Genomic DNA, 14,877 nt, shown 5'->3' with positions numbered 1-14,877 from the left:
AGTGTGCTTTAGGAGACAAGTAAAAAAAAAAGGGCAAGGGAGAGTTGAGGAACCCTCAAAAGCAGAGACCTATGAGAACTCTGTAAAGACTTTGATGACCTCTGTGTTACCATCTAGTTGGGCTGTAAAATCAAAATATTTCCACCAACTCAGTCCAATTTGGCCTGGGACTTATGGTTTCAATGTTTTTGCTTTGTTTCACCCAGCATGGCTGAAAAGCAGCTTCATATTAACTCATCATCTTTTTTGTAAAAGGACATTAGCGTATCCTGACCCTCAATCTTCTTATTCCTCGCTTGGCATGTGTTATGATGGTTTTCATCTTTTTTCAGCTGAGTATCTAAAATGCGTGGGGAAAATAATGATGTGAATTAAGATCAGTGCCCTCTATTTAGTGAAATGTGGTACTTCTAAAAGCGGTTAGTGCTTCTTAAAAAGGAATAATTTCCTTGCACACTTCAAGCCAGCTTTGTTTTATGTGAAAGAGTGGATTCTTTAGCTCTTCCTTTATTTACCCTGTGTCTTTACAATTCATCCCTCCATTCCCCTCAGTACAGAAGTGAAATATTCTGTTTACATTTTAAACTGCAACTTCATCATGCAAATTCTCAGTCCCTGAACAAGATGGGAAGTACGTTATACTTCATCCCCCTACCAGTGCACAGATTCTAAGTTTGTGTTTGTGTTCTTTCCCTCAGAAATAAAAAGCAGCTATTTCAATTACCCAAAGGTTCTTTTCCTGAGACATGTGCATTCATATCTGAATGAAACTAATGTGCAAGTGGATTCTGTACAACACATTTTAAATACGGAAAACTTTACAAGCTTCCTCCTTTTATTACAATGCAAAAGCACTGACCGTTTTTTTATTTTAGAATACTGTATCGTAACAAATTATACTTAAAAATCATTTAGTGTGAAATTGCAGATTAATCCCATAGGGATGGGGTTTTAGCACTCGTCTAGCCACTTGGGAGCATACAGATGGTGAATCTGAGTTTTACAAAAGGCACAATCACTGATTACATGCATGGATGTAACGGACAAAAAGGCCTTCCTCATGGCTAAGGTAAGAAAAATACACTGGAGGTCCTAGTGCCTGGCTTGTTCAGAATTTTTACATTTTAAAAATGCCTTTACTGTTGAAAAGTTCCATAATATGTATCACAAAGAAAGGGAACCCTGCTTTTTACTCCCTTTAGGATCCCATTTTTACTTTCTAAGGCAATTGCTACTTTTCTTGTTATTGTTTTGTTTTATTGCAACTTTAGGCAACAAATGGTGATTCCTTTAGGAGTTTGGCAGCTTCTAACTATCACTGTCCTTGTTACTAAAACTAATGCCTGCTGTTCTCTATTCAGCAGGGAGAAAGTTGTCTTGCTCTGCCTGAAGTGCTGGTAGTCTGGCCTTTAAGAAATGAATCTTCATTGAATCCTCATGAAGATGATATTGGTGCCCTGTATAGCCATGAAGTTACAACCACCATCGGACCTACTCACTAATTTTAATGTAAAATTATTAATACTTGGGAACAAAATCCATCATACTGTGTAATCCATCATAGTGTGTCCAGATTCATTAGGGTAAGGTGTGTCATCAGAAGGAGAAGCTTCTTTGCTGGTATCCCAGCTTAATTTTTCTATGGGTTAAGATGCAGTTTTTAGACTGCAGTGTTACTGAATAATTCTGAAGTTTAGAAGAAAAAAAATTAGTTGGGGGTAGCTGCTCTGTCTACCTCAACTGTATCATTATACTTACATGTATCTTAGAATTTCTCTAAAATACTCAACAAAACTATGTATTTGATATATAATTTGAGGCTGAAACCATCTCACTTTGCAGAGTGCCCAGATAAATGGGCCTGGGGCTTTTAAATGCCCCTGTAACACAAATAATACAGAGCCGTTACAATATGCGCTTTAAGAGCTGGCAGAAACACAAAAACAGACCCACTAGGACACACAAAGCCTGACAATTTGTTTATAATTTAGCCACTTAAACCTAAGCATAGCACAATTTTATCTTTGTGAGTGGTCTACAAGAATATTTTGCCTTGATACATGTCTATTTTGGGGCAAAACATAGTTTATAGATAGTGTAATTGTACAGTGCAATGGTTATTATATACAATATTATGAAGCAAGTGTTGCGACAAGAGGATTCTGGTTGCCTGGCATGTTTTCCACCCCTTCAAATGTCCAACATAATTGCCCTTATCACAGGCTGTTAGCAGATTTTAACCCTCAAAATTTCATTAACGAGAAAGTGATCTCTGAGAAATGTACTTTTAGTGTATTTTTACTTAGCCTCCAGCAAAATAGTTACTTTCAGAAGTACAGTGCCTAATACAAGATTGTAGAAACGAGAAAAATTGGGACTGAAGCTAAAATTGCTTCCTTGAACCATTGTGTTGTCTATAGATATTGTGCCATGTAGGAAAATTAGTGTCAGCATGTGCAGAAGGTAATATCCCCTTCTTAAAGCATGTAGGTCTAAAAGGTTGGAATAAAAACTTATTGTCACCCTGAATTTTTAATGTCCTAAATTTAGACAGTAAAGTTAGAACAAATCCTTGTACTATGTCAGCATAGTATTAATGGTTTTATTTTGCATTTTGGGGTTAAAATGTATACTTTTAAAATTATCTTTTTTTTCCAAACACAGAAGGAAATCAATATGCCGCTGGCTGATGGATATAATTTACAATGTACTTTGTCATTGAAAGAGACTATTTCAGCAACAGACCATGCTGCAGACAAAATCATCAGTTTTGATCTCTTTATTGCTCTTTTGTGGACTGTGGTTTATTTAGAGCTGAAGAAGAATACTGCAGAGAATCATGTGTAGGTCTCACCTATTTCTTCACCGTAGTAATGAGCTTTTCCTGAACTAGTCCTGATTGTTTTCAGCAAATCTCCATGGGTTGTATTGTGCAGATAATGACCATGAATGCTTTTATCTATACCTATGCTTACATAAAGTTTTTCCTTTTTGTAGATGAAAAGTTAGGAAAGAAGAAAAAAGCAGCTACCTGCTTTCAGCTTTGGCTAAATATACAACTTTTTGTCACAGAAGCAATGAATGTTGTCTACGTAAGTACTTTGGGAATTTTGGCTCTGAGAGTCTATTCCTTACCTCAGTTGGAGGCACAGCTGAATCTTCAGCCCTTGAAAAACTAAATCAGTTGCTTCACACAGTGATGGACACCTGGAGCATAAATGATAGCATCAGAAAGAGCCCAGTCTGATCCACCTTGCTTCCCAGCAACGCTGCTGGAATGTCTAACCTTGACAGAGTGGAATTAAGTTTGCCTGGTATGCTACATGCTGAGCCGCACAGAGAGACAGGCATCATCTGAAGACCCCAGTGTGGCGACATACAAACTGATACTTTTACATAGAAATGTAGTGACAAGACAACAGCTAGAAAAAGGGAAAGTCTAGTTTGGGATTTAAAATTTTGCAGAACTCATATTTTCTTGATCACATTAAGTTTATTAACCATGAGTAGTAATACTCAAGCAGAGTACTCTTTAAGGTTTCTGGAGAAAAATATTAATAACAAATACATAATTTTTTCTTGGTTTCTATTTCTGCAATATTTTCATTATATACACTGACACATTTTATCTCAAATAAAAAGTAACACCCGTAGGATGTCAGGGTAATAGTCTAAATGTGGAAAGCCCAAATACAGTATGATAAAGGGCTTTCATAATTTGTGACAGAACAATTGATTTCCATTTTCTTCCTAGCTTCTGTAAATCTTAGGTGAATATGTAACTAGTTTTATGCGTGTATCATAGCTCATAAAAGTAAATCTACTTTCCTGCCAGTCATTCAAGGACGTCGGGTGTTTTGTGGGATTCCTGATTCTGTGTGAGTATTTGCATAACTATAACTTTACAGGTGGAAGTATCCTGCAGAAACTAACACTGTGATAATTCCTTTGAAGTCAGTGGCACTATCCACATGAGCGAAGATAAGCATGGACATATTTTTCTAAGGATCTAAGACTGAAAATTTAAGACCCCTTCTTTTAATAAGACCATCATCAAATTAACATAATCAAGAAGTAGTCAGTTCTATTATGAACAGCTTCTGTAGCAGGTATCCTGCTACCTCAGCATTTCTTTTCTAAACAATATCACAATTTAGATGAGTGTTGTTTCATGTTTTCATGACACAGAAATCTAATTAAACCATTTCTGCACCTTCCCTGACCAAAATTCTTAATTTCAGTAATTAGAAGACACCACAGTACAGACATGCTGTTTCATCAGACTTTAGGCTACGAGACTTAAAACTAACATTTTCAAAAGCATTTCATGGTTTGAAAGAATGGTCAATTAACCTTCAGTTTCCTGAGGGGAACCCTGCAAAGAACTGTCAACAGTTCAGTTTAGAGAGATTTGTCCAGTGACCTACAAGGCCACTAAGTTCACGAATGCATGTAACAGTGTCATCATAGATTTGTTTCCTGGGTTACTATCACAAGAGAATAAACCAATTGTTTGGCAGTTTCTGCTACAGTATATAGGTGACCAACGGAATGGTGGGAAGTGCCCCAGTGCTACGATGCCCTCCAGTATAGCCTGTTCAAAACTAGAACCGCTCAACAGGAAAAAAAATCTTCAGTATCTTCAGGATGAATTATGTGTCTCTCTCTTCCTTCCCTAAGGTTCTTTTTTTTTTTTTTTTTTTTTTTTTTAAGTTGGGGCCGGGGGGAATTCATCGACTGCCTGCTGAGTTTCTTTGTATTTCAAATTGTCTTCAAATGGCAGTGTAAGATAAATGTCTGATTATTCTAGTGGTGACAGTCTTCAGATTTAAGTGATAGCAACATCTCACTTTTTATTCCAAACTAAGGGCATTCTGTGGAGCAATAGAAATTGATTCAGGAGATGCACCTGCTGAAGAAAGGCATACCCATTCTGAGCCCTTTAAGAAAGATTACACCGTCAAGCTACAGTGAGCTGATTTTATTGTGAAATTGAAAAGAAACCAATGGTCTAGTCCTGGCCGTTGAAGTAAAAAGAATCTCTGGTTTCATGAGGGAGGCGGAACTAGCCATAAATAAAATTTTCTTCTATGTAGGATTTGATACATGGAAACTGAAATCTAGCAGTTGGCATTTGGCTTTCCTTTTACTTCAGTGCTATATAAACACAGGATTGTAGCACGATTTTGCAAGCTGCATGGAGAAGTGATTTTTTTTTTTTTTTTTTTCTTTTACTCAGCATCAGAATGTTATCCCTGGCCAACTTGGCAAACGGAAGTTTGATGTATTCATTCTCTTCTTTACTGGTTGCCAGTTGTGTGGATTATTTCAGTGCTTTGCTACGCATGACTTTGAACACCATGTATCTTTCTGTGAAGCTAAGTATCTAATTTAAAATACCAGGCAATTCTAAACTATGACACTGTGCCATTGGGTGGAATGAAAATAGTTCAGTGTCATGTGAACATGGAATTCCTACATTAAATCTGATTTTCCCAGCTTTTGTCATTTTGTCATACCCTTAGGGCTTTCACAAGTATTGTCAGGGTTGTTGCTTCACGATTGTGACTGTGTATAGCACAGTTTAAAACACTTCAGTCGATCCTCTGTGATGCTCCAAACTTAAAATTTTAATATGTGAAGTAATAGGGAGGGTTTGTTTAAGCATTGTTTTGAATGCACATCTGTATCTTTGGTTAAGATTTTATTCATCATAGTGTGCACTGTTGTCCAAAGTAGTTCAGTTTATTACAGGGGGCTCTGATTAGAATACATATAGTCATAGTTTACCCATTAACATAGGAATGTAGCAAAAAAAAAGACTTCTTTAAACTGAAAAATATTTACATTTTAGTGTTCCCTAAAACCTAAGAAATTTCACAATGTTTACAGAATGTCTTCTAGTGTGTAATATTAGGGTTTCATTACCTTCCTTTTAAGTTATGATTTTAAAAAATCTAGTCCAAATGCCTTTTCTCATTATCTTTTTCATTTTTTCATTGTCTCCCTTGAATATTGAGAACTGATGTCAAAGGTGGTTCTTATTCCCTCCAAATACATATAGCAGAGGGTCATTTTTGAGCAGCTGAGGGAATCGGATAATTCGTGCAACAATTAATATATTCAATAATGCTTTTGGGGGGCTAAAATACACATATATATATATACACACACACATGCAGGTGTATGAGTACAAGGCCACAGAGATCCCTCTAAGTTGTTATCTTCCACAGTCAACACTTCATGTAAATATGGATATGTACACGTATCCACTCATACACCTGAATTCCCACCAGAGACACACAGCTGTGCATCCTAAGAGCAGGTTTTGTACTGAGTGCAGGTGATACCTGCTACAAATAACAGAATTCTCCAAAACCTCAGTGCTTCTGTTTTCCAAAGTGCTGCGTGACATGAGCTGGGTATCCTTCAGACTAGAGGAAATATGTACAATTTAATATTAGTTTTTTAAAACTATCATTTCTAAGGATTGTAATTGAAATCTACGCCCTGTTCTTCTGAGTGTTACACAGATGCAGAGATAGTCATGGCTCATGCTCCAAAGACCCTCTTGCCTATGTTGATTCCCATGTGAGTATAGCCATTGAGTAGCAAACAGATGTATGGGTCAAGTCAAGTAGGTTGTCACCCAGAGCCTGGGCTGACTGCCTCTCAGTGCTTTCAACCAAGGGAAGACACTGGAGGAAGGGAATAACATTGGTCCTTTGTATTGCCTATGCTGTATTTTAGCAATGACGTGTTTGTGTTGTTCTAACGTGGCCATGGAGAGTCCCCTTGTGAGGTTCTTCGCGTACAAGAAGGGAAGTATGAAGAAAAACAATGGGTCAAATTATAAACTTGCACATTCCTTCAGAATAAGTCACACTGGGGAGAAGCTCAAATGCTCAGCTGTTCTTTCTTTCCTCAGAAATCACAGAGAACAGATTTAAAATGCAAAGCATGACTTTGCAGGCCTGTACGTGTAAGGGGGGAGGGGAGCAGAGGATAAAATGCCATCGGCGGCACGTTGCACGAGCATCGTTAGACATTGAGAAAGATATCATTAGATTAAAAAAGTGTCTTCACAGAGAAACAAAAGGCGAGCCAAGGCATGGCGCGTCAGGATTGCCCAACGCGAACTTCAGAGTCATTGCTGTTGACAATAGATGCGCAGGCAAGCTTTGCCTGGGAGAGGTTACCAATTCCAGGCAGGGTCCAAGTGGTGCTAACAGACACTGACTGTCATTCTAGCCGAATAAACAGTCAACAGGGCTCCACATCTCCCTCTCAGTTCAAGATTAATTACTCATCTAAAATGACAGCTACTGTCTAGTGCCTAAAAGTTGTCAGGCGCCGTATCGCCCATTCATGTTTCTTCAAGGACAAATGGTTTCCTTTCTCTTGGGTGCATTTCTGAATCTGTCTGACTGTTCTATTACATCTTTGAAAGTGCTTAGCCAAAGCTGACAAATTTTTCCTATTTTTATTGCTGAGGCTGAATAGGAGGTAATCTGTTCATCATATGTAATGTCTATCAAGACAGCTAGGTTTCTTAATACATTCAAATTATCTCTCCTGGATTTATTTTTTATAACACTTATGTAAAATAAAAGCTCAGTGATTTTGCTACAGTCTTTGGAGCATTACCTAAGAAAAATATTGATCCTGCTAAACTCCTGAAAACTGGCACTGGAATATGAAGTTGGGCACTTACTTTTCTAGTTTTTCTTTTGTCTTGTCAAATAGGTTTAACCTTTATGCATTATATATTTTGTTGGTTTAGAATGGGAAGTTTAATGGTTAGATGAATTGCAGTATATGTGCATGTAACAGAAGAAAGAATCTGTTGGGGTTATTCATGTGCTTTTGGATTTGATTTACTTCCTACTTCCTTATTTAATAACTAGGTTCCTTAAGACTCCTTAAGCTTGAATGACCCATGTTTTGTTGCCGGGTCTATTCCGATGACCCCTGCCAAGACCCCTGCCCCAGTTCGTCTATCAGACAAAAATGAATCTATTCCAGGAGCTATCAGTTCCCATTATCTCTAATTGAGCCTGACAGTTGGAGACAGGCCTCATTATTTTTAATTGGGCCCTATAGTTCTAGAGTTAAATTAAACACAATTTAATGCAGATAGCTCATATACATTGGTATGACAGAGTCAAATTGTATTTTAAGTTTAATGAAACAACAGTTTTTGGTTCCAGGCTTTGCTTTTACATAGTTTTACTGCTTTGAGCTCTGTGTTATTTAAAACTTGCCTGTTGCATGATGACACATACATTGATTAGAATCTGGCCTGATCATGCACCTGTTGAACCTTTTCACTATATAGACTTTCATACTGAAAATCATAATGTAGGCATAAGGTGGTAATGAACAGCTCTTTATTCTTTAATAACCTCAGGCTGTCTGTGATAGATTCATACGCAATGGTTAAGGTAGTTTTAAACAGATTTGCAGTCACTATGTAGTCATTCAAATATAAGAAACGCCTGAAAGTTTTCCCAAAACTCCTGAGTGGAAGTTTTACTGAGAATTTAAAAATGAAAATACCTCTGTATACCTCAACAAGAGCATTTTTACTGCTTCATAACAGAGCATTTGGCCTTTTTCTGTCATGAAGTGAACATTTTTGTCACTATCAGGTGGTGCTTTTCTGTAAAGACACCCCTGAATAAAGAAGGAATTGAACCATGCTGTTACACAGGTGCATGTTGCTTTAAATATTATGAATGATCATGTACTGAATTTTCATTGGGAAGGAACATACCAAGCCATGCTGATGGAGGAGCAAGTCTCACCATCCTTACTCTAGTAGTCTTCAGTCATACAAGAGTTTGTAAAATCATTCTCTGTGCTCTTTCTTTGCAGCATGTAGTGAGTCAACAGTGGGCTGCAAGACAAAGTCAATTTTTATTGAATCTTCAGCTTTGCCAGAGTTATTGAAGCAGGCAATCCATCAACGATACTACTCTTTGGATTAAAGATCGTGGAACCAAGTTTCCTAATTACAGACGGCTTTGATTAAATATTAGATTTTTCAGATGCAAGATTCCCTTTACACAGGTAAGGTTAACAGATAGTTCTTTCAAAGGACATTTTCTTTAATATATTTGCATTGGCTGTAGCTCCCTCTTCAGCTTTGCTTGAAGGTCGAATAAATAAACTACACCACTTCTCTAATAAGATGCGACACACATAATCAAACTGGACATTTTTTTACAAAATGTGTGTTTAGCAATCCAAGACACGTATCCTTCTGTTTGGAACGGCAGGAACTCTAGCCTTCTTAAGAGCTCAAACAGCTTGTATTTAGTAACTATACATTGTGTGTTTAATTAACAGATGCTTAATCATGGAAATTGTATGTCATCAAGCCTATAGGCTAAGATTGTCCTGGAGAAAAAGAACAAGGACTACCCAATGTTTATATAGTCACCATACCTTTCTAACTGCTTTCCTTGGCCTGTGTGTAGGCATCCTTTCCAGACCAAAAGTCAGTTATTCCTTACTTCTCCTAGCTGCCTCAAAAGTTTCTTCTGAACAATGTTACACCTGCAGCATAGAGTAACATCTGGATGAATACTTTGTTGTCTCTTACACTGGACTGAATCTCAAGCATTTTTTCCCTGCATTGATTTTGTTTGAGCAATGGTGCCATCACAGATGAAAGGTCTGCTCTACCTTCGTTCTTCCTATGGGGAGTATCACTTGCAGCTGGTAGATACCATTTGACTCCCCACCCCAATTTATTAGTTTGCAAGGATGCTCTTTATATTTTAGAGCAACAGTAGGGAATATTGTCCATGATGAAAGACTAATAGGAATCTCAGGTACTATTGGTGTGACACACTTCTTCTATCTGCAGCTCTCCAGGGAATCCTCCTCCACTCCAGTGCCACACACTGTGTTCCCAAACTCCAGTGTCACTGCATTCTAATGTCCATCACCCTTGTATGCACTTCCAGCATGTTCAGTTCCTTCTCTCCCAGGACAGGGCAGGGCTTCTCTAACTCGCTGCATGGGTAGGGTAGCCACATGGCGCAGAGCTCCTCAAACCATGCTGTCTTCCTCCCCACGCAATTCAGTGAGGTCAGTGATGGGAAGGTGGAGGAGGAGTAGCTCAGGCGGGTGGGGAAACTGTGCTATGGGTGAGAGGAATGGATGTTAGCAAGGAGAGAAACCAGTGCTAGAAAGAGGAAGGGAAGAGTCAGACCAGAAGCTTGCAGGACACAAGTCAGTGACAGTGTTCAGGCTGTAGGACAGGATTTCCTTTACCCTGTTGTACAGAGAAAATGAGGAGGGGGGGGGAACGATATAATTTCTCCCCAAAATATTTTTTATTGAAGTAAAAATAATTACCAAAAGTAGTATTTGTTTTTTACTCCAACTTGAAGGTATGTCTGATAGCATCTCTGGAATTAACTTTTCATGCCTGCATTCAGTATGCACATGCTACTTTAGACATAGCTAAATGCATGAGCTTCTCGGCTCTTCTACTCATTAGGTATTTTTGTTAGCTTTAGCTTGGCCAGCAGAAAAACCCTCTTTTCCTAGCACTGCAGGAGGTCCCTGCTGTGACAGGCTAAAATACCAAAAGATACAAGGGGTCTGTCATATGCTGTTGTCCTTTTGATTGAACTTGGAGAGAAAAGGCTTTTGTATAGCTTGTGGCCAGTTAGCCAGCACACTCCTAATATTATAGGCACAGATTTAGTGACCTGCATGAGAAGTGAGATTGAAATAGATTTACTACAGCTTTACAAGCCCCTAGAAAAACCTTGTGTCTGTGTTTGGGATTTTTAATGGCTTCCTCATACATTAGCATTTGGGCAGTGCACAACAATTTATGTCTGAATATTCACAGCAACCATGCAAGGCAGAGGAAGTATTGTTAGTCATATTTTACAGATGGGGAAGTGAAGCTTTGAGGGTGTATTTATGTGATGATAGAGTACACTGCTATGGAAAGATTGAGATAAGGTGGACCTAAGTGGTTTGGATTCTGGAAAGCAGGCTAGTTTCTAGGTTTTTTATACACATGCTTGATTTGTACAGCATTATCATGTGTGCAGTAAGCATTTTCTGGGTAAATTCACACTAGAGGCTTGCGGCCAAGCAGAGCTGCATCCAGGTGTCACAAATCCTGACCCTCCCTATCAGTCCTCCTTCTGAGCAGACATAAGCTCCCTAGATCATTTATTAAATCATTATAAATGTATTTATCATTCCCAGTTATTATCGGAACATATTTGAAAATCAAAACTTGCCAGTCTGTTTAAGCCACCTGGTTTTGTTTCTGTCATCATGAAACTATGTCTTGCATGTTGAGCCCTTCTGCAGATGCCAGGTGGGAGAGCTTGTGCACAGCAGTTCACACCAGAGCCACTGGCTCCCGAGCTGACATGCGTAGAGCCGGCAGAGAGCTTCCAAGGATGAAAGACACCTTCTCCGGGAGCATAATGACCCCTTTCAGCTACAGAGCTAAAATGCTTCAAGTGTCGCCCTCTCTGTTGTTAGCACAAGAACAAAGTTAACAAAAATATTACTTCCATATTTGTTGTACTAATTAACTTCTGTGTGTTCCGGTATTCCCGTCAGGTCACAACATCGCTTGCTCAGTAAATTTCTGTCTGAATGTTTTCCAGTTTAGGGTGAAACTTGAAATCCTTATTCTAAGAAATTCCTCCCTATTTCAAGAGCAAGCAGAAGGATATGCTCATTTTAAAAGAAGTAAGAGAGAAGAACAAAGGTTTATTGGATTGCATGGCCCAATGAAAAAAGTGTAGACAACATTTTGTCAGACATTATTTTTTCTGGGTTTTTTTTCCCCAGAATGCCAAATCCACAAGAAGACCATGAGACCCAGGCCATGGGAAGGTGGATTTTCCTCTTCCAAATACAATTCTGAGTGATGCCAGTAAAAATTCAAATGTAAAACAAGTCCCATTTTACAGGTAGGAAAACCAAGGCATTCAGTGAATGTTCAGTAGTATGTATCACATTTGCATGATTTCTCATTTGCCTTGTGAAGATGAACTTCTAAATGGGATACGTTCATGATTCCATGGCTTGCACAACACCACCTTGTTACTACGTAAGGTTCATGGATTGTCATGGCCGTGCTGGATCGATATTAAAGAATTGTAAGAAAAAAAGGCTTCTGTTTGTAACAGTCTCTTTTCAGCAGGGTTTTAAAGCTTAAGGCGTGCTGACTATCAGAGGGACTGCCCTGGCTCTGTCAAGTAGTCACGTGTACAGATGGCATATCTCCTGCTCAGCAGTGCCAAAATTGCTGTCTGGGCCTTAGATGCAACACAAAAATAATGTATTCTGATCTTAAAGTGACAGAAGAAGAGTCTTTGCATCTTGAAATGTTTGGTCTCGTGTAACTGTACTATTACTGAAGTGCAGTGTGGTTTGGAGAGCCTCACAGAGAGCAGGTTGCGGTTTTACTGTATTTTACCAGGATCAAATTATCTCCTGTTCCCTCTGGGGTTTTTTTGTCTGCTTTGTTTGTTTCCTCTCAACTGGCTTGAGAAAGAATGTGGGTTATAAACAAAAGATGTCGAGGATTTAATTTAGCTCGTCAAAAAATATTCTTTTCAAATGGTAAAACTGAGGCTGAAAGAGAGGTCTGAGCTGCTGGCTTGAAAGGAGAGGACTTTTTCTCAGTGCTGTTTAGCCGTCACCGGCCCCAGCAGTGATGAGAGAAACTCAGGTCTAAGCTGATGACTCTGTCCCATGCTACCTGCTGACACAGCACCGGTATTGTACCTTGTCTGCTAGCCTGCTTTCTTCTTTAAATAATATATACAGGAAAGGCCCATATAATTCACTGGTTAGCTTGCAGTTACATGGAGAACAGATTAAAAAGGAAAATGAAAGTATTCTGGGATTTTTAACAGAGCAGTAGAGCAGTCCTATTTATTACTTGGGATGTTTGGAATTAATGAGTTCAGGGATGAATAATTGATAAGCATTTTAACACAAGCAAGAATTCAATTAAATATGAACAAGAGGAGGCTGGGCACGCGGTAAAGAATTTCTCTTTCCCTTTTGACTGCAAACAATCCTTTCGGATCTGGTCACTGAAGACAACTGGCAATGAAATGGGTGTGTGAAAGAGGAGGAAACCAGATATTATGTTACTTAAAAGTCATTCATCATGTCAAAGGAAGGCAGGAATCTGAACTCCTGAAATAAACAACCACTAAAGGTGATCTCTCTACACAAAGTACTGCGGCATGAAGCCACTTCCAACCACTAAAATATTCCTTCTGTAATTAGGCCAGGTACCCAAGTGCTGTGCTTGCAGTGTGTCCGGGGAAGAACAGGACACATTAAAATGATTTCCTGGGTGAGGCACCTCTGTGAACTATCTGTAGAAATGAACTTACTGCTCTGTTGTGCAGATGGGAATGCAATGCAGTAGTTTCATCACCAAAGTGGGTGCTGGAATAAAGCAGGATTCTGGGTTAAATTCTCACGCCTGAGTTGCAAAGAGTGTTTAAAGAGCCTCATTCTGCCCATCGTAGCACTTTGACTCCAAATACAATTGTCATATTGCATTTGTCAGCAAAGAATATTATTTCCTTCTATCTTTTAATTCCATGCTTGTTTTCTTCCTACTCTGTGTGAAACAATTCCTCAGCATTCCCTGCTGAGAATGGATGGCATGAAAAGATCTGCTCGGTATTTTATCTGGTGGCAACTTGAAAGTTGTAACTGTCTGAAAAAGTAGCAGTGCTTTTGTTGGTGGGCAAGGTAACAGCACCATAATGCATCAAACAGTCCAGGCCAGTTTACTGAAAATATACTGCCTTATCTGTGTAAAAAGCCAGTGACTTTGGGATAAGGATGGGCGCAAAAGCTTCTGTCAGCAAAATAAGTGATTGCGAGGGATCAATATAGCACTCACTTCTGAGAGTTTGATGGGGCATGAGCATGCTTTGGTTTTCCATCTCTTATAACATTCGGTGATACACTCAAGTCCACTCTGATGGCTAGCCCTACATAAACTACTGAATTTTCCTCAGTGTGTCTGCCCTGAGGTGAATAATACACGTTATATGGTTCTCATCTATGTATTATACTGTCAAATTATATTAATTTTTTAATTTTCCTCTCCCTTTCCTAGAACGTGCCTAAGATCTAAACTGAGTGTTGCAGTGTTTATCAGCATTTCCTATAACTCAAGTGTACACAGAAGCTACACAAGTTAGTCTATGGGACTGTTAGCCTGAACCTTTGCTGCTGTTCAGTTTTCTGATGAAAGTTCGTTCTGCATGGCTATGCACTCTGCTGCTTTGTTGTGGTTCACAGACACCCACATAAATATGCACAGGCACTTTAGATGCACCACACGATATGTAATGGGGAATGAATTGCTAGATAAATCTTGAAAGAATTTAATAAATGTTTTCTCAGTCTTTCTCTTTGTTTAAGCAGCTGTAGAAATCGCTTGAAGCTCGAGGCCTAATTTTTCATCAGCTAATGTGCATGGGACTGAGTGTGAGGATGGTGCAGCTAGGATGCCAGCAGAGGTAGGACTGCCTCTCCTCAGATCTGGTTACAACACGTCAGGACCCTGTAGAAGAAAAAGGGAGAACACAATATGTGAGTGTGAGAGTTGAGTACTCATTCATTATAACATTGTTTGGATTTTGTTTTCTTTAGGGTAAGTCTGCACCCACACCTGTGCCCTGTCACAGTGCACAGTCAGGTGGAGAGATCACAGAGGTTGCGGCAATGCAGGAAAGCTGGTAAAATTTAGTATGTGAGTTGGAATCACGTTAAAGATTAATGTGTAGTCTTAGCATCCGTTCCTCCTTTGTAGGATATCTGCACTTTTAATTTTTAAGCATGTCT

General features: G+C 38.9%; 1 protein-coding gene across 1 annotated transcript in view; it reads right to left on the bottom strand.

Moving 5' to 3' along the window:
• SVOP (SV2 related protein) overlaps nucleotides 1–14,877 on the bottom strand; it is a 263,464-nt gene that overhangs the window by 102,295 nt on the left and 146,292 nt on the right. The gene's annotated exons all lie outside the window — the stretch shown is intronic.

Source organism: Accipiter gentilis, chromosome 7 (assembly GCF_929443795.1).
Source record: "Accipiter gentilis chromosome 7, bAccGen1.1, whole genome shotgun sequence".
Lineage (NCBI taxonomy): Eukaryota > Metazoa > Chordata > Aves > Accipitriformes > Accipitridae > Astur > Astur gentilis.
This window is presented reverse-complemented; position numbering and strand designations above follow the sequence as displayed.